The sequence below is a fragment of the Rhododendron vialii genome, chromosome 2a (genome assembly GCF_030253575.1).
Source record: "Rhododendron vialii isolate Sample 1 chromosome 2a, ASM3025357v1".
NCBI lineage: Eukaryota > Viridiplantae > Streptophyta > Magnoliopsida > Ericales > Ericaceae > Rhododendron > Rhododendron vialii.
In genome coordinates this window covers 7,543,209-7,546,345 of record NC_080558.1, presented here as the reverse complement: position 1 = coordinate 7,546,345, position 3,137 = coordinate 7,543,209, and the positions used below count along the sequence as shown (strand labels likewise).

The following is a 3,137-nucleotide window of genomic DNA, read 5'->3' as shown; positions in this document are numbered from 1 at the left end:
CTCATGCACTGATTCTTGACTAGGAATGTTGAAAAATAAACCTAAGCCAATTTTTTCGTCTTTATTAAAAAAATTGAATTTCGATCATAATTTTTTACTTTTTAGATTTCTCTCATCATGATGATGCAAAAACCTCCAAAAAATTGACGAAAAACTAAAAAATACGAAAAAAAATTGAATAAGGATAAAAAAATAAGCTAGTTGGCTTATTTAGCCGAACGGGTCTGTTTTAACCCCCAAAAAAGGGGGCCATATGATTTTGCTGTTTAAAAGACTAACGGCAGACTAACGGAAGTTAGTAATTGGACCAAATTGGAACAAAATGGAAAGTACAGAGTGTAAATCGAGCCAATTACAACTACAGGGACCAAATTGACACAAATACTTAACTACAGGGACTATTTCAGTTTTTTTCCCAAAAAAATATATCGAAACTCTAGAAAATCAGGGATGAAGGTTTGGAGGATTTTTTTTGATAACCGAGAAATATCCCTACAGACGAGCCACAATTGAACCCGACTGCGCAACCCATTGGTAGTATAATTGGATATTGATAGATAGATGTACACACTCATTCAAATCCACGGTATATATATATATCCACACTAGATTTACTTAATTCAACCCATTGGTAGTATAATTTTCTGTCAACTATAGCTTTGGTGATACATGTCCCTAATTGAAGAGCTCTTTTGGATGAGTTTAAATTGTTTCCACCACACGTGGAAAAGGTGGGTTTTGCACTACTGCTGCTATTTGTGGATCCCATCTGTGGATCCCATCGTACATTTATTGTACAAATCAGAATCGTTTATCTTGCAGCATATTGATCGGACTTCAATCAATATGTCAAAAATTGAATTTTGGTTTATAAAATAGACAACTATAGACAGTTTGACTTTAAAATAATCTACCGTCCATTTTATAAATCAAAATTTAATTTTTGATATATCTATCAACGTCCAATCAAACTAATTTTCTGCAGATATACTGATTTGCGGGCTATACAAGATGAACGATTCATATTAGAACAAAAAATGTTCGGTGGGGCCTACAAGTGGTGGCGGAAACACCATGGTTTCCACCTATGGCGGATGGAATTTAATCCCCTTTTGGATAAGTCTTTTCAATAAAACTCATCTAGTTATATCTTTATTTGTATCACATCATAATTCTTTGTAAATTTAGTTACATGACTATTACTACAAGTTCCAAACCACAAGGGTGCAATATTAATTTGGAGCACTAAAGTATGCATGTTTCGCAACAATTCATAAAGAACATTATTTTAATTCCACGTTTTTACAACTGATAGGAGGAGAATCAAAAAAAAAAAGAAAAAGAAAAGAAAAATAGTAGTATTAGCTAGCTTGCAATAGTGAGATTCAAGTGCGAGCATCGCCTCGGGACATCTTAATCACCAAGTCAACCCCTTTTGTCTTGAATTATGCTCGAGTCGTTGAGGCAAATCATCCATGTCTAGGGATTGTGGGGCCATGGATTATCCGCTCTATTGCCCGTGATCAGCTCTCTGTCCATCTTATGGTCTGTTAATTGGAAAACACAAACTACATGTTAATCTTAGTCACACAATATTCGTAGTAATTTAAAGGCTTTCACAGAGGTCAGGAGGTGCTGCTACGAGAAAGGAGGTTAGTAATTCAACTCCTCCTCTCATGTGTTAATTTAATTATTCTAACAAACTGACTTTCGCCGATCCAAAAGAAGTAAATTTAAATGCTTGATTAATCACCGAGGTATTGCCATGAAATTTGGCACATTGTTATAAAAAATGCTAATAGCAACCCAATGGACTGTCAATAAGATAAGAAAATGACCACAAAAAAAAAAAAAAAACCAGTATTCTATGTGTTTGCCTTGAAAAATGTTAAAAATATTGTATCGGAAATTAACTATGGTTTTTTAAATATTCTTCTTTTCTTTTTGACAACCTAATGGGCTGTGAATAGTGTAATCAATATTACTCCCTCTATCCTACAAAGTTGTACGAAACTGCATGTAATTTTTAAACTCAAAAATAATATGTATATATACTAAAATAATTCCAAAATAGATGAAACTAACTCAAAAATAATGTTGGAGGTTTCGAACGTAAAACCTAAGAGGGGTCAAGATCCTAAGTTTTAGACCTTAACCACTAATCGGGCAACTTGTGGGTTATGTAAACTTACAAGAATTTAGAGCGCTGGAAGTCTCGACCAGTTCCCTAGCAGCCACCTGAAAAGCCAAGAGAATGATAGATATCAAAAGCACTTGCAAAACAACAAAAAGCTTACTAAAGCCCATTTTTTCTGAGTCTAAGGAAATGGCAAGTAGGGTTCACCCTTTTACAGCCCCAAAAATGTATGGCATTCATTTTCTTCGAATTTGTTGTATTTGGTACCAAGAAGACTTGGACTTTTGGGTCAACGCCCAAGTTCAATGGGTGATAAGAGCCATAGAAAAAAATGGCAAGTAGGGTTCACCCTTTTATAGCCCCAAAAATGTATGGCATTCATTTTCTTCAAATTTGTTGTATTTGGTCCCAAGAAGACTTGGACTTTTGGGTCAACGCCCAAGTTCAATGGGTGATAAGAGCCATAGAAAACAATGTTTAAAAAGAGAATGCTAAAATGCTAGGCTCGTTTATCTAGCGAGCCGAGTTTTCAACAGCTCGAGCTCGAGCACGTTTATCTAACGAGCTAATATGCTAGGCTCAAGCTCGTTTGTTTAGCATCCGAGTTAAGCTTGAACGAGCTTTCTTGACTCGAGCGGCTCGGGTCGCGAGCCTCTCAGCTCGTTTGCTGCCCTGGTTGTGGAGAAATAGTACTGTAGATTTTCGGTTTGCAGAATTTTCTACTCATTTGGACCTCTGAAAAAAAGTTTGATCATATCCTGGAAGGCACTTTCAGAAAACATCTCTTGTAACAAAACCTTATTTTCAAACGTGAATGTGATCATTGAATGCGTCATATATACCCTTGTCCTTTTATTTCCAGTCTTGTTTTTATATCTTCTTTACTTCTTGTTTGGTTGTTGGGCATGCCGGTTGCCCATATGGCATTGAACACGCCAAAGAAGTAGACTCATGGCATGGGGCTCATCAAACTGGCTTCTTTTCTCCTCCATCTTTTACA

At 36.0% G+C, this 3,137-nt stretch overlaps 1 long non-coding RNA gene across 1 annotated transcript; it reads right to left on the bottom strand.

The window, feature by feature from the left end:
- Positions 1-1,259: 1,259 nt before the first annotated feature.
- Positions 1,260-2,328, bottom strand: LOC131318129 (uncharacterized). Its single transcript, XR_009197499.1, has 2 exons — positions 2,193-2,328; positions 1,260-1,547 (listed from the first exon to the last, which is right to left on the bottom strand). It is a non-coding gene; the product is annotated as an uncharacterized LOC131318129 (long non-coding RNA).
- Between the last annotated feature and the right edge of the window lie 809 nt (positions 2,329-3,137).